We start from the raw sequence: 22,655 nt of genomic DNA on the forward strand, positions 1-22,655 counted from the left end.
CCACAATTCCTATTTTCTACTTCTGCCTCAGTGCATTTCTCCTTCATTCTTTTTTCATGGAATTACACACCCTCTAAATCCTTCCACTCTTTCTTCAAACCTTTACCAAGTTATTTTAAGAAAATCTCTCTCTTTCCTTTACTTTCCCATTTTCACTCGGAAATTTTAAAAACAATCCTGAATATGGCTGATAAATGTAGGAGCTATGCCAAAGATACACCTATATCAAGAAAAAAAAGGGCTATATGTTTTAAACTGAAAACAGATTTGAAGATTTGTGCAATACTCTTCTCAAATTCTTAAAGTATCTAATTTCTCCTTCAGAATACAGGTGATTATTCATCTGCCATTTTATCACCTTTAATTAAATCTGTACTCAACCATGAAAGAAATATTTCTCACTTAAAGATATTGCTTTTGTGTTTCTTTCACTGAGTTTGGCTGTAATATTATTTTCCATTAACATTTACTGAATAATATAAAACATTAAATGAGTCAAAACAGATTATAGTGGGCAAACCTAAATATCATTCTTTTCTAAAAAAAAAAGTAATTTCCAACTCCAAATATTCTCCCAAATTAAAAATAGCCTGCTTTTATACCAGAACCCAATCACTTGTAGGCAAAACAGAAGTACTTAAAGGAATCTCAAACAGATTTTTTTTAAAAAGCTAGATTTCACAAATTACTTCTGATTCAAAGTATTTTTCAACAAACTCATCTGAAGGATGCCAGTTAATTTGGATAGTAATATTTCTAACCTATGTAGGATTCAGTAAGAAATTATGCCTTACAAACATCAGCATTACAAATACAAATATCAATCAGCCTTAAGATCAAATTGGTACTACAAGGCAACAAAGAAACCCTTGATAAAAACGGATTTAACAATCTGCCTTTTGTCACTCCTAAGTTTTCTATTCCTTCTCATCCTTCAAAAGGTTGATTTAAGCAAAAACTGCTTCATCTCTAATTTAAAAACAAGACTTACCTCTTATCTAGGGATATTTTACCTCCAGAAACCCCTTCAGATCACCTTTGTATAACTACCATCTTGCATCTACAAAGCTTATCTTGTAAACTATGCCCCCCGATTTTTAAATTGATACTATTCAAAACATCCTAATAGGAGGATCATTTATAATAATCACAGCTAAACAAAATGGCCTTTCTTATTAGTGCCAGTGACAATAAAAGATGTTTACTAAAGGAATTTACAGAGTAAGATAAATCACCTTATACAACATGACAACTAAATAAAAACCTATGATCATTTTCTAACCAAAGAAAATTAATTTAAAAATATTTAAACCAAAGTTAACAGGCATCTCCATATATATGATGCTCTGCTCAAATAAAGCAGAATCTAAGCATATTCTCTATTCCAAATACTTGTCACTAGTCTTCTAACACAATGTAACAATAAGAAATTAGTGCTATTTGGAAATACCAAACATCAAACTTATGTCAACTATTGGTTGAGAAACAGCTACATTTAAAAGGGAGAGGGAAAGGGTAAAAATGAACCAAGTAAAACAGAATCCTACATTCTGCTAAATCTAGCTGTTTCATTCATCTCACTTTATGCCAATACCAAAAATTCAAACATTAATATTAAAAATAATTAATCTTGAGGAAACTATAAATTTTCTAGCCTTGTATACTAAAAATATAAAAAATACTTCCTAAACTTCCCTGTATACAAGTTTACCTAGTCCAAACACCTAAGTGATTTTTAACATGTACTATATAATAACAAAGACTCATTCCAAAACAGAGAAGTGTTAACTATCCAAATCAACATTTTTTAAACACTGGACAAATGTTCTCACTTATCAGTACAAACCTTATTTGTGAAGTACAATAAAACTAAAAATGTATTCGTCACCTTCAATGCCAAAAACACCTACAATGTCTTACAACCGTTTACTAAAAGCTAAATCAAGAGGCCTGATATAAATACAAGTATACTAATTTATCAAAACTGTTATCTTAAATCTCAGAAAAAGGTAACAAGGTTAATATATGTTGATATTGACATAAAATACAATGGAAAACTGATAACTAATTTCCAACCCTTTAATAAATTCTCTTATAGAAGCATACTATTTAATATTTGTTTAAATAAAATATTTAAACGGCATAAGAATCACAAAATGTAATCACAATGAAATACTTCTCATTTAAAAAAACAAGTATATAATGTCTCTGGGAATAAGTTGTTCTGATGAGATCTGAACATTTAGAATAACAGACTTTTTAGAGTTAGAAGGAACCAGTTACACATCATTTAGCTTTATGTGTAGCTAAAAGATCATCTCACCCGAGGTCCTCATCCTTGCCTTAAGAGTCTAAAAACATTAAATAAATCACAACAATCTAATGGCAGTGAAACAAAGTAAGGAATTTTTTCAAATCAATTTTAAGACCTTATTCCATCTTATGATATCAAAATTAGCGGTATTTAATCAAAGAACTATGATGACTATTCACAAAACTAAAATTGCCTCAAAACTCAAGTAAGAACAATTTCCCAAGTATTATCACAGCCCAAGAGTTAATACGTCTTAGATGATAAAAATTATATTTTAATTTTAGAGCAACTAGATAAATAGAAAGTAAATCTGACAAATCCTAACATAAGAGACAACTAGCTGACCCCTAGATGCTGTTCTCTCCTTCTCCCCCAAAAATAAAATATTAAATGAGACACATATGACCTAGATCCTAGATAAGACTCATTTTCCAGCCTTCCTTGCAGCTGGCTGTGGTCATGTGACAGTTACAGTCAATGGGATATGAATAGAAATGATATACATAACTCTCCTAAAGGGAAAAGGAATGTTCTTCCCTTATCCTTCTTTCTATTGGCAGGCATGATGGTACCTTCTTGGACCACAAGACAGAAGGCACATATTAACAACAGCAAAGCAAGACTAAGACGTAGGTCATGATGATTCTGGAGCTTCCAGACAATCCTGAATTTGTTTATATGGACTTTTCAAATAAACATAAATATATTTCTACCATTTTAAGCACCTATTATAGTTGACAAGTCTAAATTTTAACCAATATACTTAATATAAATGATTATTAAATTATCTACATGATTGCTTCCTTATATTGGCATAAACAAACATACAATATGAAAGAATGTACAGTAACTGGTATGTTCTTTCACATTTAAAAAATTGTATGCCAAACACCATTAACTTTGATTAACAGGTCTAATTTTCCAATGTATGAAAATAGCTTTCCTGGAAATTCTGGAAAACTTAATGTGGGTGTGTATGTGTTGATGACAGATGGGTGAAAAATGTGAAATAGCCTGCTGAGAAAAAGGGTTAAAGAAGGAAACACCTTCCCACTTAAATTTCATCTAAGATTACATAATAAGCTACACAGATCTTCCTGTGTTAAACTTAAAACCCAAAACTATATCTTTATTCATCAATTTTCTCTTAGTACTGTTTTCTGGAAAAAAAAAAAAAATTAAATCCCAAGTTTCTTCCAGATATAAACACAACATAAACTATTACACAAACTCAACATGAAAATCCAGCAGCCAAAAAAAAAAAAAGTTCTATATTAGAAAAATTTACTTATTCATGATTATGAAAAGTTAAGTACTGAAGTTACCTGAGACTAATGTAAAAATGAAGACTTCAAGGAAGGGAATGCTGTAGAGTTGAAAAAGAAATCATGGTTGAGTTTCTACCTTTCAAAGACTTCAGAAACCCTCAGTACCACCTCAATTGCTTATGCCATCCAATTCCTACAAAAAAAAAAACAAAAACAAACACACATTACTTACGAAGAGAAAAAATACTGTACAAATACAACATGGACAAACTCACATGCATAATGAAGTGATCACTCTTTGTAAATAGTAAACTATGTCTGAATAAACAGTGCAATAACTTGTCTTTAAATCTGAAACTGGGAAAATGTAACAGTGATGAGGAGTAACTGCAATAATCCTGGCCTTGTACAGAATAATTTGCCGAGATCTGGGATGAACAACCTCAGAGACATGGGATATTGAAGAAAATTCAGAAAGTTACAGACCTAAACATTTACAAGAGAGAAAATAAATGATTTAAAAAATCACTTCATAACACTGTATCTGCTTTGTAAAGGCTATGAAGTAAAGAGAGAAGCAAACACAATCTTAGGCCTTACAAACAACAAATAGAACTAGTCCTACACAGAGTGCCCATGTATTTACAATAGAAAAAAATTAAGAGTTGTAAAATCATGAAATAGCTACAGAAATACAATCAGCAAGGTCATCTGAGAAGAAAAGCTGACAGAAGATAAGAATAATCATAGGAAGACTGCATACCACACCCCTCAAAAATAGAAATAAAGATCATAAGCTATACACAAGAAGAAAATTTCCTATCAGCGAATATTTCTCAGCATAGACTAAATACACTAAAGAGTTTATGGAGCTTCCTACCATAGAGGTCTTTAAAAACATTACCTATCTATAAAGAATAGTTTGTATTTACTCCTCCACAGGAAGCTCTGAGACCAGACGGTGTATGATACATCCTATGATTTTAGATTTGTTTTTACAGTGGTGCCAAGGCAAGAAGAACAGTCTTTTTTTCCTCCTATTTTTTTAAATTTTATTTTATTTTTAAACTTTACAATATTGTATTAGTTTTGCCAAACATCAAAATGAATCCGCCACAGGTATACCCCTGCTCCCCATCCTGAACCCTCCTCCCTCCTCATAGATGGAGAAATATACCATGTTCATGGATTGGAAGAATCAATATAGTGAAAATGAGTATACTACCCAAAGCACTTTATAGATTCAATGCAATCCCCATCAAGCTACCAACGGTATTCTTCACAGAGCTAGAACAAATAATTTCACAATTTGTATGGAAATACAAAAAACCTCGAACAGCCAAAGCTATCTTGAGAAAGAAGAATGGAACTGGAGGAATCAACCTACCTGACTTCAGGCTCTATTACAAAGCCACAGTTATCAAGACAGTATGGTACTGGCACAAAGACAGAAATATTGATCAATGGAACAAAATAGAAAGCCCAGAGAAATCCACGCACATATGGACACCTTATCTTTGACAAAGAAGGACAGTCTTTCTCACCTAAAACATACCAGTAATAAGTCCATCTTTGTACTTCAGAAAAAGGGAAAGTGTTAACCACTCAGTTGTGTCTGACTGCGACCCCATGGACTCTAGCCCACCGGGCTCCTCTGTCCATGGGATTCTCCAGGCAAGAATACTGGAGTGGGTTGCCATTTCCTCCTCCAGGGATCTTCTCAACCCAACGATCAAACCCAGGTCTCCTGAATTGTAGACAGATTCTTTACCGTCTGAGCCATCAGGGAAGCATACTTTAGAAAGTAAAACACTAATTCACTTTTTAAAACATTTCAACACTGTATCCATATTTTTTTTTAAGTTTAAATTCTGACAGAGCTATTTACCTCTCAGTACCCTTTCATTTCAGAATTTTCTTGGATATTCACTCAAGCATGTCTATTTTAGCGGATAAACTTTTATTCAAAATAAAACTAATACAATATTGTAAAGTTTAAAAATAAAATAAAATTTAAAAAAAAATTTCAGTAGGATTGTATTAGATATAAATAATACCAAAATGACAACAGTAACAATAACCTAAGCAGGCAGGGATGGGGGAGTCACAATCTGAAATTATTCCAATATGTTATCTAAAATGCCCAGTTTTCAACAATAAATTATAAGATGAGGAAGGAAGAAAGGAAAGGAAAGGAGAGGAGAGGAGGGAGGAAGAAAGGAAGGAAAGGAGGGAGGGAGAAAGGAAGGACAGGAGGGAAGAAAAATGTGATCCACATTAATAAAAAATAGCAACTGCTACAAATGGTTTCTGAGTATCCCCAGATGTTGGTTTAAGCAAAGATTTCAAAATATCCATCATAAACATGTTAAAAATTTTAACTGACCCCATCTTTAATGTTTAATTACGAAAACAATCAACAAATAAAAAAATTTTCAGTAAGGGTACAGCATTTATGTAAAAGAACCACATGGAAACTCTGAAGCCGAAAAGTAAAATAACTAAAACAAAAACTTCACTACACGATTCAAGACGGCAGAAGAAAATCTATGACCTTGAAGATATATCAGAAAATATCCAATGTGAAGGACAGTGAAGGAAAAAAAGTTGTAGAAAATTGAACAGAGCCTCAGCAACCAACTTACCAACATTTCTGAAGTTCCAAAGGAGAGGAGAGTAAGGGCAGGAAATAAGGGTTTTTTTTAATAAAACATCAACCAAAAACTTCCCAAATTAGATTTTTCAGTAGAAATCACATCTATAGGTCTTAGAAGTTCAATGAATCTCACAGAGAATAATTACAAAGATACACACCTAGACACATCATAGTCAAAATTGTTAAGAACAAACACAAGGAGAAAAATTACTCAGTATAGCAGAGAACCATCAACACGATTAACAGCTTTCTTATTTTTTTTTCCTTTAACAATAATACTGTATTATAAAAGCACTTTACAACTCCATCCCGTGAACTCCGGGAGTTGGTGATGGACAGGGAGGCCTGGTGTGCTGCGATTCATGGGGTTGCAAAGAGTCGGACACGACTGAGCGACTGATGTGATCTGATCTGATCCACTGGAGATGTGGGCTAATGATTATCTGAAAGCATTTCTCTAGTCAGACCCATAATCCAAGTGCTCTCTGAATATTATAAGGTGATGGTAAGTGGGAAGTGGAGGAGGAAGAGTAAAGAGAGGGGAATAAGGTTCTCCAAGTTAAGGGCTTTGTTACAATGAGGGGATGAGAAAGTAAGAAGATATTTTTGCTGTCTTTTCATCCTTATACTGTGTTAAGTAATGCTTGCAACATAAATTCAGCAGGCTTTTCCTGAGCTCTAACTCAGAAATTTACTAACAGCTGACTTTCAATCAACAACAACAAGAGGCCAGAAGACAGAGGAATCACATTCTGAAAGTGCTAAAAGAAAAAAACCTGTCAACCAAGAAGGCAACAAAACTACCCTTCAAAATAAAAGCATAATAAACACTGTCTCAGATGAACAAAGCAAATCAAACATGCCATACAAGAAATACTAAAAGAAGTCCATCAGGTTGAAAGGAAATGACACCACACTTAAAATACACAGGAAGAAAAGAACACCAGAAATGGTAAATATGTGGGTTAAGCTAGAAGACTATAAACACGTTTTTCTCATTTCTTCTCTTAACATCTTTAAGAGACATAAGTATATATAAAGCAATATTTTTAACACTGTATTGCCAGGTTTATGGCATATATGGATGTTATATATATATAGCAACAGTGGCAAAATATAATTGACTTCTTTGGTGGCTCAGATGGTAAAACGTCTGCCTGCAATGCGGGAGACCCAGGTTCAATCCCTGGGTTGGGAAGATACCCTGGAGAAGGAAATGGCAACCCACTCTAGTACTCTTGACTGGAAAATTCCATGGACGGAGGAGGCTGGTAGCCGACAGTCCATGGGGTTGCAAAGAGTCGGACACGACTGAGCAACTTCACTTCACTTCATTTCACTTCAGTGGCAAAATAGAGGAAGCAGAAAATGGAGCTATACTGAGCGAAGTTTCTATATTTTACTGATACTGACTCAGTGTTACTATTAACTATTAATGTTAAATTTAACATTAAATAAGTCTATTTAATGTTAAAATGTATAATGTAAATATCATAGCAACCACAAAGAAAGTATCTTAAATTATATTTAGAAAAAACACCAACAGAGTAACTAATATGGCATACTAAAAGACATTTAATTCAAAAGCCAGTAAGGAAGCACTGAGAAACAAAACCCATGAGATATACATAAAGCAAATGGCAAATGTAAATCCAACGAAGTCCATAATTAAATATGAATGTCTGAAGAGCACAATGGAAAGGTAGAGACTCAGACTGGACAAAAAAACACAAGATTCAACCATGTACTGCCAGCAAGAGACATACTTTAAATTCAAGACTGAAAGAAAAAAGATGGGGAACAAGGACAGACACACCCCCACACACACACCCCACTCCCACCCCCATGGAAAGAGTAACCATAAGATAGGTGGAGTGGTTACATTAGAATTAGACAAAATAGACTTTAAGACAAATACTAAAGATGAAGAAAGATATCTCTTTCTAATGATAGTCAATAAAGTATTGTAATAATTATAAACCCTAAAATAATGAAACAATAACATTATTAAAAAGAAAACAGAAAATTCAACAAATTATCACTGGAGATTTCAATACTACACTCTAAATAATTGATAGAATAAAAACAGCAAATTAACAAAGATACAGAAAACCTGAAAACAGAAGAACACACTCAATCGATCAGACCTAGCTGGCATATATACAAAACTCCAACAAACAACATAAAAAATAGTTTCCAAGCACACACTCTTCAGGACAGATCAAATGCTAGACCATTAAACAAGCCTTAAAAATGTAAAAGGACTTAAGTCATACAAAGTATGTTTTCCAACCATAACAAAATTTAAGTAGATATCAACTAAATTAGAATTAAGTAGCTATCAACTGGAAAATTATCAAGTATTTGAAAATTAAACTTCACAATTCTGAATAGTACATACCTCAAAGAAGAAATTAAAAGAGATGTTAGAGAATACTTTTAACGGAATAAATAAAACAAACATACCAAAATTGATGGGATGCAGCTAAAGCAGTACTGAGAAGAAATGATATACTTTTATATATTTGAAAAAAAGTGGAATCTCAAATCAATGACATGATTCCATTTCAATAAACCAGAAAAAGAGCAAACTAAACCATAAAGCAAGCTGAAAAAAATATTCAAAATTTAGAGCAGAAATACATGAAATACAAAACAGAAAAATAGAGAAAAACTTGGTTCTTTTAAAAAGACTCAAAAAATTTACAAACTTTTACGAAAACTGACCTACAGAAAAGAGAAAAAAAAAAAAACAGGACACACACACACACACACACACACACACACACGCGGCTGATTCATGCTGTCATATGGGAGAAATCAACACAACACTGTAAAGCAATTATCCTCCAATTAAAAATACATTAAAAAGAAAAAAAAGAAAAAATACAAGCTACCAAAATTAGAAATGAAAGAAGGGATATTAACACTGACCTCGCAAAAATTTAAAGCTTATAAGGGAAGGAATACTATAAACAAATAAATGCCAAGAAATTAAACAACTTTTATAAAACTTCTTAAAAGACACATATTACTGACACATTAACTAAAGAGGAAACAGAAAAATCTGAACAAACAGACTTAGTATTTAAAAAGCCCCCCCAAAAGAAATGGCTTCGCTGATGAATTCTATCAAATATTTACAGAGGAAACACCAATCCTTCATAAACTCCTTCATGAAACAAAGGGAGAGGGTACATCTTCCAACTCAATCAGTAAGGCTAGAGTTGATATAAAGACATCAGATGAAAACTACACTCCAGTGTCTCTCATCAACAGATACAATATGCTTACAAGGTATTAGCAGACTGAATCTAGCAACAGATTTTTTAAAAAGGCCTATACACCAAGACCAAGTAACATTTATCCCATGAAAGCAAAGCTAGTTTAACATCTGAAGATCAATCAATATAATACACCATATTAAAAGAATAAAGGACAAAAGCCACATGGCTATCTCAATAAACATAAAAGAAAGCTCTTGACAAAATTCAACATTTACTCATGACCAAAATAATCTAAAAAAACTAAGACCAGAAGAGAACCTCCTCAACCTGATAAAAGGTATCTACAAAAAACCTAATATCATGTTTAATGGTTAAACACTGAACACTATCCTCCTAAAAACCAGAATGTACATTTTCACCGCTTCTATTCAACACTGTACTACAGGTTCTAACTAGTAAAACCAAGTAGGCAAAATCAACCAACCAATTAAGCAAAGACATCTAAATTAGAAAACAAGAAATAAACCTCTAGTGATGTGATTTCATATGTAGAAATTTCCTAATAAATCCACAAAAAAAATTACAAGGACTAATAAGCAATTCAGCAAGGCCACAAGAGATTAGATCAATAAAGAAAAATCAATTATATTTCTATAGTGAAATGACAACTTTCTATCATATCTATCAAAAATTTGAATTAATCATATTTTCTTTCCTATCCCTCAGTAGTTTAAACTTTTTTTTTCAAGTTAGATTTATCACAGTTATTTTATCTTTTTAGTTGTTATAGTGAACATACACCTCTTCTTCAATAGCCCTAATCCTATTATTTCTAATAAAAAATCATTTGTGTAAAATTGAGTTTCTAAGCAGTTCCTTTACAGAATTCTCAGAACTATCAGCACAAAAAACAAGCAGGCAGATGAATTGAACAGAAATGATTTCAGAAACAGACTCTGCCTTCCCCCAAAATATGGAAATTCAGTATATGATAAATGTGGCATTTCAAATATGTAGAAAAGAAACGTATCATTCAATAACTGAAATGAGGACAAATGGTTAGCCATCTGGAAAACAGTAAAGCTGATCTCTCCATTTACTGCTTATACCAAAAATATTCAATATAAATCAAAAAGATTTTACACAATTTAAACCATAAAAATAGAAAACCCATACGATTTTTCAACTTCATGAATCTAAAACTACCAATCCTAAGAAACACAACTATTTTATGTTATTAAGAAAAAAACGCCAAACTATGACAAGACAGAAATTCATGTCTTTCAGAGATGTTACAATATGGAAGGAAAAATGAGTCCTACAATCAGTGGTAAAGACCTTTTAAACCTTACACAGGAAACCGCCTCCCCTACCCTTGACCATGAATAAAAAGATAACTAAATTCAATCACACAAAATTAAAATGTCTACAAGGCAAAAGCAAAATCAAAAGATAAGCAAAAACTGAGTAACACATGACCAAACACATGACCAAAAAGATCACTGAAAATATACATATGGCCAATAACAATGGGGAAAAAATGCTGAAACTCATAATGAAATTTTGAAAATCAATACTAACAAAAACCTGACAAATACTAAAAAGTTTGCCACTAGCTAGTATCATCAAAGAGATAAAAGAGCTTCCCATTTTCCCACACTACTGATGTAGGGACAACAGTTAGGCAATTCAACCACAAATTATTAAATGTACACACTTTTTGACCCAACAATTTTTTCCTTAGGAATTTATACTGCAAAAGTATTTTTAAACATGTGCAAAAATGTATCCAAGAATATTCACTATATTCCCATTTAATACTACAAAAAAACCCCTAAATATTCATAAATAGGAGGCTAGTTAAAATTATGGTACATCAACATATTGGAATATTACATAGAATGAAATGAGAAGGAATTATATGCAAAGGTACAGAAATTAACAACAAAAACGGTATTTTGCTAAACAATATGTATGCTGTGATTTCATTTTTATAATCATTATGTAAATACATGTATATATATATTCACATATGGAAGATATATGGAATGATACATACACACACAAATGTTAACAGTGAATGGGAATGAAGAGAGCCTTTTTAAATTTTTTTATAACATTCTCTACAGCTTAAGTGTCTATTCCTCTTATAATAAACCTAAGAAGTAAAAAATGTTAAATGAAATCTTAAAATATGACCATTAAAACTGCTAATATTTTCACATCTTCATTTTAAAAGAATCCTCAAAACAAAATTTATGACAATCATAGAATTTTTTTTATGACATATGCATTCATTCAAATTCAAATGCATAATTATAAAGGTTCCAATTTATTAAGTCACCATCAAGTCATTCACCTCATTCTAAATATTAATCAGGACTCTTGGTTGCAAGTAACAGAACAGAAAGTAGTTTAACTTAAAAGTGGGATTTACTGGTTGACACAACTGAAAAGGCTCTAAGCACAGCTGGATCTAAGGACTTATATCAGCACCTGGTTTTGCTATGTCTTGATGCTGTTCTTCTCTATATTGGTCCATTCTTGGGCAAATCTTCACTGTAGTGGCAAGAGAAGTTTGTATCTTCACAGCTCCAAACCCAGGGGAAAAAAAGAGTTATGTTTCTCATTCAACAGAATTGCCTCTGGTTCAATCAATGAAAGGGCCTTAGGTTCATCCTTAAGGCCAGAGGGAACATTTCATGCAAAGATGGGCTCAATAAAGGACAGAAATGGTATGGACCTAACAGAAGCAGAAGATATTAAGAAGAGATGGCAAGAATACACAGAACTGTACAAAAAAGAGCTTCACGACCCAGATAATCATGATGGTGTGCTCACTCACCTAGAGCCAGACATCCTGGAATGTGAAATCAAGTGGGCCTTACTTCGAACAAAGCTAATGGAGGTGATGGAATTCCAGTTGAGCTCTTTCAAATGTTCAAAGATGATGCTGTGAAAGTGCTGCACTCAATATGCCAGCAAATTTGGAAAACTCAGCAGTGGCCACAGGACTGGAAAAGGTCAGTTCTCACTCCAATCTCAAAGACAGGCAATGCCAAAGAATGCTCAAACTACCGCACAATTGCACTCATCTCACACGCTAGTAAAGTAATGCTCAAAATTCTCCAAGCAAGGCTTCAGCAGAAAGTGAACCGTAAACTTCCAGATGTTCAAGCTGGTTTTAGGAAAGGCAGAGGAACCAGAGATCAAATTGTCAACATCCGCTGGATCACTGAAAAAGCAAAAGAGTTCCAGAAAAACATCTGCTGCTGCTAAGTCGCTTCAGTCGTGTCCAACTCTGTGCGACCCCATAGACGGCAGCCCAACAGGCTCCTCTGTCCCTGGGATTCTCCAGGCAACAACACTGGAGTGGGTTGCCATTTCCTTCTCCAATCATGAAAGTGAAAAGTGAAAGTGAAGTCGCTCAGTCGTGTCGGACTCTTAGCGATCCCATGGGCTACAGCCTACCAGGCTCCTCCCTCCATGGGATTTTCCAGGCAAGAGTACCGGAGTGGGGTGCCATTGCCTGCGTTATTGACTATGCCAAACCTTTGACTGTGTGGATCACAATAAACTGTGGAAAATTCTGAAAGAGATGGGAATACCAGACCACCTAACCTGCCTCTTGAGAAACCTATATGCAGGTCAGGAAGCAGGACATGGGACAACAGACTGGTTCCAAATAGGAAAAGGAATATGTCAAGGCTGTATATTGTGACCCTGCTTATTTAACTTCTATGCAGAGTACATTATGAGAAACGCTGGACTGGAGGAGGCACAAGCTGGAATCAAGATTGCCGAGAGAAATATCAATAACCTCAGATATGCAGATGACACCACCCTTATGGCAGAAAGTGAAGAGGAACTCAAAAGCCTCTTGATGAAAGTGAAAAAGGAGAGTGAAACAATTGGCTTAAACTCAATATTCAGAAAACGAACATCATGGCATCTGGTAGCATCACTTCATGGGAAATAGATAGGGAAACAGTGGAAAGAGTGTCAGACTTTTTCTGGGCTCCAAAATCACTGCAGATGGTGACTGCAGCCATGAAATTAAAAGACGCTTACTCCTTGGAAGGAAAGTTATGACCAACCTAGACAGCATACAAAAGCAGAGACATTACTTTGCCAACAAAGGTCCGTCTAGTTAAGGCTATGGTTTTTCCAGTAGTCATGTATGGATGTGAGAGTTGGACTGTGAAGAAAGGTGAGCGCCGAAGAATCGATGCTTTTGAACTGTGGTGTTGGAGAAGACTCTTGAGAATCCCTTGGATTGCAAGGAGATCCGACCAGTCCATCCTAAAGGAGATCATCCCTGGGTGTTCACTGGAGGGACTGATGCTAAAGCTGAAACTCCAATACTTTGGCCACCTGATGCGAAGAGTTGACTCATTGGAAAAGACTCTGATGCTGGGAGGGATTGGGGACAGGAGGAGAAGGGGATGACAGAGGATGAGATGGCTGGATGGCATCACCACTAGATGGACGTGAGTTTGAGTGAAGTCCAGGAGTTGGTGATGGACAGGGAGGCCTTGTGTGCTGCGATTCATGGGGTCGGAAAGAGTCGGACATGACTGAGCGAATGAACTAAACTGAACTGAACTGAAGGCCAGAGGAATGTTCACTGTGATCATCCAGGCATACAGCATGGATCAGATCAGTCACTCAGTCATGTCCAACTCTTTGCGACCCCGTGAATCGCAGCACGCCAGGCCTCCCTGTCCATCACCAACTCCCGGAGTTCACTCAGACTCACGTCCATCGAGTCAGTGATGCCATCCAGACATCTCATCCTCTGGCGTCCCCTTCTCCTCTTGCCCCCAATCCCTCCCAGCATCAGAGTCTTTTCCAATGAGTCAACTCTTGGCATGCGGTGGCCAAAGTATTGGTGTTTCAGCTTTAGCATCATTCCTTCCAAAGAAATCCCAGGGCTGATCTCCTTCAGAATGGACTGGTTGGATCTCCTTGCAGTCCAAGGGACTCTCAAGAGTCTTCTCCAACACCACAGTTCAAAAGCATCAATTCTTCGGCACTCAGCCTTCTTCACAGTCCAACTCTCACATCCATACATGACCACAGGAAAAACCAGAGCCTTGACTAGACGAACCTTTGTTGGCAAAGTAATGTCTCTGCTTTTGAATATGCTATCTAGGTTGGTCATAACTTTCCTTCCAAGGAGTAAGTGTCTTTTAATTTCATGGCTGCAGTCACCATCTGCAGTGATTTTGGAGCCCAGAAAAATAAAGTCTGACACTGTTTCCACTGTTTCCCCATCTATTTCCCATGAAGTGATGGGACCGGATGCCATGATCTTCGTTTTCTGAATGTTGAGCTTTAAGCCACCTTTTTTTTTTTTTAAAGCCAACTCTCCACTTTGACCTTCATCAAGAGGCTTTTTAGTTCCTCTTCACTTTCTGCCATAAGGGTGGTGTCATCTGCATATCTGAGGTTATTTCTCCCGGCAATCTTAATTCCACCTTGTGCTTCTTCCAGCCCAGCGTTTCTCATGATGTACTCTGCATAGAAGTTAAATAAACAGGGTGACAATATACAGCCTTGACGTACTCCTTTTCCTATTTGGAACCAGTCTGTTGTTCCATGCCCAGTTCTAACTGTTGCTTCTTGACCTGCATACAAATTTCTCAAGAGGCAGATTGCATGGATACATATGGATTAAGAACAGGCTCCTTGCTAAAACAAAAATATCCAAGACCAGGTGGCTTAAACAAGCATTTACTTCTCACAGTTCCACAAGTTGGAAATCCAAGATCAAGAGCTGGATTTGAGCTAGTGTCTGGTGAAGATGAGAATCTTAGAACTGTTATGATCATTAATAATGACATGAGAATATGTGCCACATGTAATTACCCTGAATACTGTTCATGTTTAATTTTCTTTCACTTTGAAAGATAAAAGCACAGGTCTAATACATCTACCAACATAGCCCAACAAGACAGGAGAGGATTTTGGGTCTTCCTAATATAAGGGACCTTGGGCCTAAAAAAGAGAAATGCAGATAATCTTGTTAAGTGAGAAAAGATAATGGTTTTCATCAAAGAGAACTAATAACATCAATTATTTCCTATGTATAGATGTTCATATCATGGTATCTATATGTAATATTCATGCTGTGCTGTGTGCTTAGTTGCTCAGCTGTGTCTGACTCTTTGTGACCCATGGACTGTAGACTGCCAGGCTCTCTGTCCACAGGGCAAGAATACTGGAGTGGGTTGCCATGCCCTCCTCCAGGCAATCTTCCTGACCCAGGCATGGAACCCAGGTCTCCCACATTGCAGGCAGATTCTTTACCAGCTGAGCCACCAGGGAAACCCAAGAATACCAGAGTGGGTAGCCTATCCCTTCTCCAAGGGATCTTCCCTACCCAGGAATCGAACTAGGGTCTCCTGCACTGCAGGAATATTTAAGTATAAAAGAAAAGGGATTATCCAGGAAAAGCAGAGTACTATCCAACAGCTGTGACAGGTATGTTCATGTTCAAGTATATAGCCATCAATCATAGGTAAGAGTGAAGAAAACAGTGCTAGATTACCTCTACAAAATAGGTCAGGAAAATGCCCATCCCGCCATATCACTTGGTCGAATTTCCAAGCTGTTGGTTCCTCCCTCTAGCCTGTAAAAGTACAAAAATTCAGGTTATTCCCCTCAAAAAAATCATGATTAGATACATTCTTAAAGCCAGATAATAACAGTTATATCAAAATGTGCTAAATCAGACAAAAGTCTTTTCATGGATTAAATAATATTAATTCACTTAGAACAGCACAACTGTAATGATCCATCAGTGCTAAATGATTTCATGAAAAAATGACCCAGGCACTAATTGGACTTTTTCAAATTTAACTTCTAGCTAAGGATTAGGATTTCTTTAAAATCAGGGCAATAAACTAGAATTACCATCAACAACTTAAACTAGGAGGACACAAAATGTACTTCACTAAAATTGTATGTTGATGTTCTCAATTACTCAAACAGTTCTATTCCTGATGAAATCTCACAGTAACATTTCCCTCATCTCAAAAGTCTAATTATATTAAAAACATTTGCTTTTGAAACTACAAAAATGTTAAGTATTTAAAATTTTCAAGACAAAGGTGTTTAATAACATTAAAATCGTCCACAGATTTTTTTTAATGTCATGCTATAATCAATCTTACAGCAACTAATATAGAAAATTAACACTCTATGTTGGTACTGCATTGATACTGGACATATATAATTTTCTTCCTGCAACTGCGATATGCTTTCCCCATATATGAAATGGAGGTAATGAGGACTGAAACCTGAAATTTTATTAGAAACAAATTCAGGCCAAATATAACTGTTATTCAGAAATAATTAAGCATTTTATATAATAACCCAAACACATTTTTAGGGCTTAATATCTTGCAAATCAATAAAATTATAATTATAAAAGCAGAACAATTAAACTATAAATCTTCAGAAAACAACCAAGTATATTAATCCAAAGTTGCGTTTAACACAATTTCATCAAGGGATTACAACAGCCTTTCTGATAATTCAGCATTTTCTAGTCCTTAGCCAGTCAGTAGCTTTGCTAAACTAGTCATCATCAGCAACAACAACAACAAAAAACCTATTTAAAATAATTTATTTCTACTAACCTCTTAATTGCCTGCCTCAAAGTTTTGTTCCCAAGCATTTAAAAGAGCATATATGCCATTCCTCTCAATTACCTATAACTACTTTTAAATATGTATTTTCTATAGCTTTAGCTACAGAATGGGAAAGACTAGAGATCTCTTCAAGAAAATCAGAGATACCAAAGGAACATTTCATGCAAAGATGGGCTCGATAAAGGACAGAAATGGCATGGACCTAACAGAAGCAGAAGATATTAAGAAGAGATGGCAAGAATACACAGAAGAACTGTACAAAAAAGAACTTCATGACCCAGATAATCACGATGGTGTGATCACTGACCTAGAGCCAGACATCCTGCAATGTGAAGTCAAGTGGGCCTTAGAAAGCATCACTACGAACAAAGCTAGTGGAGGTGATGGAATTCCAGTTGAGCTATTCCAAATCCTGAAAGATGATGCCGTGAAAGTGCTGCACTCAATATGCCAACAAATTTGGAAAACTCAGCAGTGGCCACAGGACTGGAAAAGGTCAGTTTTCATTCCAATCCCAAAGAAAGGCAATGCCAAAGAATGCTCAAACTACCGCACAATTGCACTCATTTCACGCGCTAGTCAAGTAATGCTCAAAATTCTCCAAGCCAGGCTTCAGCAATATGTGAACCGTGAACTTCCAGATGTTCAAGCTGGTTTTAGAAAAGGCAGAGGAACCAGAGATCAAATTGCCAACATCCGCTGGATCATGGAAACAGCAAGAGAATTCCAGAAAAACATCTATTTCTGCTTTATTGACTATGCCAAAGCCTTTGACTGTGTGGATCACAATAAACTGTGGAAAATTCTGAAACAGATGGGAATACCAGACCACCTCATCTGCCTCTTGAGAAATCTGTATGCACGTCAGGAAGCAACAGTTAAAACTGGACATGGAACAACAGACTGGTTCCAAATAGGAAAAGGAGTACGTCAAGGCTGTATATTGTCACCCTGTTTATTTAACTTCTATGCAGAGTACATCATGAGAAACGCTGGACTGGAAGAAGCAAAAGCTGGAATGAAGACTGGCAGGAGAAATATCAAGAACTTCAGATATGCAGATGACACCACCCTTATGGCAGAAAGTGAAGAGGAACTAAAAAGCCTCTTGATGAAGGTCAAAGTGGAGAGTTGGCTTTAAAAAAAAAAAAAAAAAGTTGGCTTAAAGCTCATCATTCAGAAAACGAAGATCATGGCATCCGGTCCCATCACTTCATGGGAAATAGATGGGGAAACAGTGGAAACAGTGTCAGACTTTATTTTTCTGGGCTCCAAAATCACTGCAGATGGTCACTGCAGCCATGAAATTAAAAGACACTTACTCCTTGGAAGGAAAGTTATGACCAACCTAGATAGCATATTCAAAAGCAGAGACATTACTTTGCCAACAAAGGTTCGTCTAGTCAAGGCTCTGGTTTTTCCTGTGGTCATGTATGGATGTGAGAGTTGGACTGTGAAGAAGGCTGAGTGCCGAAGAATTGATGCTTTTGAACTGTGGTGTTGGAGAAGACTCTTGAGAGTCCCTTGGACTGCAAGGAGATCCAAGCAGTCCATCCTAAAAGAGATCAGCCCTGGGATTTCTTTGGAAGGAATGATGCTAAAGCTGAAACTCCAGTACTTTGGCCACCTGATGCGAAGAGTTGACTCATTGGAAAAGACTCTGATGCTGGGAGGGATTGGGGGCAAGAGGAGAAGGGGACGCCAGAGGATGAGATGTCTGGATGGCATCACTGACTCGATGGACGTGAGTCTGAGTGAACTCCGGGAGTTGGTGATGGACAGGGAGGCCTGGCGTGCTGCGATTCATGGGGTCGCAAAGAGTTGGACACGACTGAGAGACTGATCTGATCTGATCTGATCTGATAGCTTTAGCACCAAAAAGATAAAAGCCATGGAACTATATTATTGTAGTAGACAGTACCAAAAATATGTAAAGTAAAACAAAACTATATCTGCACTACATTCCTATTCATCACTGTACATTCTTTACTAAATTCAACGTTTAGAATTTCTAACAGTTCACAGGAATAAAGTTGCATGGTAAACTCTATCTATATACAGTAAATAAAAAATCTTCAAATTATAAACTTTGGTATTACATTACAAGTCTTTTAAAGTTGATAGGATATATCAAGTCAACAATCAAGATGATATTACTTATGTCATATAATAATGGTAACATATACAGCTGAACAAATGTTTTTGAAATGCTAATATTCTGTTGAAAACATTTTCACAAAAAGCCTACTTACTTTCCTGCATCACGTTTTATTGAAAGCCCCAAATTACAGCTGTCACACATCAAAAACTATAACTAGATACGTTAAAAGAGAAAGAAAGAAAAATAGTGAAGCAAGAAGGAAAGGGAAACATGTTTCACTTCTAAATACACACATCCCCCGATGTAGAATAATATAACCTCAAAGTCTAAATCTATAAACAGAAATTTTGGAATGTCTTTCCTATCACAACCTTTCCTATCATGGAAACGCACAATTTTCCCTAACTCACAGACCACACAGTCTCTGTCTCTAGAAACCTAAATTATTTAGCACCATCTACCAATTTCACTTCTCCTTCCAAGTGTCTCTATCCCTCTTTCTCCTCTGCCACTCCTCTCCACTAAGAACTGGGGAAAGAATCTACCAGGCTGGAAACTAAGACCCTGTAAATACAAAAAGAAAGGTATAAAGTTACTTGGACAACCACCTAATGATCAGGTAAAGTGAAAATCACTGAGTCATGTCCAAGTCTTTGCAATCCCGTGGACTATACAGTCCATGGAATTTCCAGGCCAGAATACTGGAGTGGGTAGCCGTTCTCTTCTCCAGGGGATCTTCCCAAATAGGGATCAAACTCAGGTCTCCTACATTGCAGGTGGATTCTTTACCAGCTGAGCCACAAGGGAACCCCAGTGAGCTGGTAAGATCTTCCTCTTTCCCTGCCCCACTTCCCCTACTTTAAGAGGGAGTGAATATTCCTGCTTAGCATTTCTTCTGATTTAAGACTCTGCTGGCTATTCTGTGATTATAATCACTTGCACAGGTATAATCAAATTAAGACAAAACACATATTAAGAAATAAATGAAATTTCTTGCAAGGACCATTAGCTATACCCTTCCATAGTATTTCAATGCATTTACCAGCAGGTCATTAATTGGGACATTTCTGTCATTAACTGAATCAACATTTTTGATCACCTGATATGTATATGCAATACTACCTAAGATTTCTAAGACATGCATTAAAATACTGTGGTCTCTTCCCAAAAGAGTTCCTAATCTAGCTTGGAGAGTAAATAAACATACAACAGATAATGTTAGTGATGATAATGCAAAGTGTTAAGTGCTATAACTGAAGTCTAAGCAATTTATCACAGGAAAAATCAAAGCAGGGATCAATTAATTCTCCCTTTGTTACTTTTCCAAAAGAGAAGAAGTGATCTTTTAATGTTGGTTCCACACTTAAGAATACAATGAATAGTATATGCTTTGGACTTTGGTCAATAATGTTGCTACATCTCTGCAGATATTAACTCAATAAAAAAAAAAACAATCTATGATGTGGGTGCTAATATTATTTACGTTTTAAAGAAGAAAAAACTGACCAAAGGTTACAAATAACTCACCAAAGGTTACAAAACTAGTAAGTGGCAGAACCAAAGCCTTCATAATGGTCTGTGGCTCAGGCGTAAAGAATTTCCCTGCAATGCAGAACACTCCGGTTTGATCCCTGGATCCAGAAGATCCCCTGGAGAAGGAAACAGTATTCTTGCCTTGGAAATCCCACAGACAGGGAAGCCTGGCGGGCTACAGTCCATAGGTCACCAAGAGTCAGTACACAACTGAGCAAGTAAACCACCCCCACAACCAGGCCTCCAGAACCCTGTGCTACCCCTTCCTGTTTCTCATCACTACCACCACGAAACCCTGAAGGCTCTAAGAATCTGAGAGGAAAAATGCTTCAAGTCCTTTAGCATTTTTAATTAAATCACATTTGAAAGTATTCAAATTCTACTTATACGTTAGTTCTTATTTTTATGATTTAATGATACTTCCTGAACAGTGTTAAAAAAAAAAAGGAAAAAACTTTGTTTCAGGCAAGAGATTTCTATGAATACGCTTAGAATTTCGACTCAGTAACAAAGTAGACAAACTTTGTTTACTTTACACTACCTGCTTTGAAAAATTCATTTATTAGAACTCAAGAGTGTACTTTTCATGACCAGATCTATCCTGAGGAGGAAAGGAAACCCTCCAAATTCAAACCTACTATCCCAGAAACTACCCTAACCAAGTCTTTCTAGAATGATTTTCTATTTCTACTTTCACCAAAAATTATGCCAAAATCTTAAAAATTTCACAATCAGTGTAGTCAATCCACATGGTTAAGAAAGAAAATCCTACACACACAATTACCTGGGAAGGGACTATTGTTTGTCTCCAATCTACAAATGATGAAACTGAATCAATTTACATTCCCACCAACAGTGCAAGAGGGTTCCCTTTTCTCCATATCCTCTCCAGCATGTATTGTTTGTATATTTTTGATGATGGTCATTCTGACTGGTGTGAAGTGATACCTCATGTAGTTCTGATTTGCATTTCTCTAATAATTAGTGATGCTGAGCATCTTTTCATGTGTTTCTTGGCCATCTGTAAGTCTTCTTTGGAGAAGTGTGGGTTTAGGTTTTCTGCCCATTTTTTGATTGGGCTCTTTGTTTTTCTGATATTGAGCTATATGAGCTGCTTATATACTTTGGAAATAAATCTTTTGTCAGTTGTTTCTGATGGAAATGTAAACTGATACAGTCACTATGGAGAACAGTATGGCGATTACTTTAAAACTCCGGAATAAAACCACCATATAACTCAGTTATCCTACTACTGGGCTTACAACCTGAGAAGACCACAACTGAAAAAGATACATGTACCCCAATGTTCATAGCCGCCCTGTTTACAATAGCTAGGATATGGAAGCAACCTAAGCCCATTGACAGATGAATGGATAAAGAGATGTGGTACATATATACAATGGAGTATCAGTCATAAAAAAGAAAAAATTTGAATCAATTCTAGTGAGGTGGATGAATCTAAAAACTGTTATACAAAGTGAAGTAAGTTGGAAACAGAAAAACAAATATCATATATTAACACATAAATATGTAATCCAGAAAATAGTATTAATGAATCGATTTGCAGGGAAGGAATGGAAAAACAGATTTGGAAAACAGATCTGTAGACACAGTGGGAGAAGAAAAGAGAGAGACAAATGGAGACAGCAGAATTAACATATACACACTACCATGTGTAAAACAGATAGCTGGCGAGAAGTTGCTATATAATACAGGAAGCCCAGCTTGGCACTCTGTGATGACTTCGAGGGATGGAATGGGGAGAAGGGATGAGAGGCAGGCTCAAAAGGGAGGTAAGATATGTATAAATATGGCTGATTGGCAGTGTACAGCAGAAACCAACACAACAATGAAAAGAAATTTTTCTCCAATTAAAAATATAAATTAAAAAAAATCAT

General features: G+C 35.9%; 1 protein-coding gene across 9 annotated transcripts in view; it reads right to left on the minus strand.

The window, feature by feature from the left end:
- ZNF148 (zinc finger protein 148) overlaps positions 1-22,655 on the minus strand; it is a 146,599-nt gene that overhangs the window by 91,456 nt on the left and 32,488 nt on the right. For 7 of the 9 annotated variants that reach the window (XM_027536520.1, XM_027536596.1, XM_027536577.1 and 4 more), the window contains exons 2-3: positions 16,019-16,099; positions 3,640-3,775 (exon numbers count right to left, since the gene is read on the minus strand). The gene's annotated coding sequence lies outside the window, so the exon portion shown is untranslated. Of the gene's footprint in view, positions 1-3,639; positions 3,776-11,961; positions 12,178-16,018; positions 16,100-20,751; positions 20,852-22,655 lie in introns of those variants that run through there. The other 2 variants (XM_027536538.1, XM_027536585.1) reach the window with 2 other exon arrangements.

The sequence above is a fragment of the Bos indicus x Bos taurus genome, chromosome 1 (assembly GCF_003369695.1).
Source record: "Bos indicus x Bos taurus breed Angus x Brahman F1 hybrid chromosome 1, Bos_hybrid_MaternalHap_v2.0, whole genome shotgun sequence".
NCBI lineage: Eukaryota > Metazoa > Chordata > Mammalia > Artiodactyla > Bovidae > Bos > Bos indicus x Bos taurus.